This window comes from Penaeus monodon, chromosome 28 (assembly GCF_015228065.2).
Source record: "Penaeus monodon isolate SGIC_2016 chromosome 28, NSTDA_Pmon_1, whole genome shotgun sequence".
NCBI lineage: Eukaryota > Metazoa > Arthropoda > Malacostraca > Decapoda > Penaeidae > Penaeus > Penaeus monodon.
In genome coordinates, this window is record NC_051413.1 from 15,138,798 (window position 1) to 15,139,035 (window position 238).

At 46.6% G+C, this 238-nt stretch overlaps 1 protein-coding gene across 1 annotated transcript in view; it reads right to left on the bottom strand.

Annotated features, from left to right (window-relative positions):
• Positions 1-238, bottom strand: part of LOC119591374 (flocculation protein FLO11-like) — a gene marked incomplete at its 3' end in the record, with an annotated part of 85,043 nt that overhangs the window by 63,721 nt on the left and 21,084 nt on the right.

Sequence of the window (238 nt, forward strand, 5' to 3'; positions counted from 1 at the left end):
TCGCCTTCTATAACCCTCGTCTCCCCCTCATGACCCCCACTCCCCCCACCCAACTTGAAGCCCTCATCTCCTTATCTCCTCAAGGATTTCGCATCATTCCTCTTTTGCCCTCCCACGCTCCTACTCACACTCCCTCCTATTGCTCACGCCTACGGACCATACACATATGAAAATGCTAAGTAGTTCATTAAATATAGTAGATATATACATATATCATGTTATGTATGTGAAGGGGGCA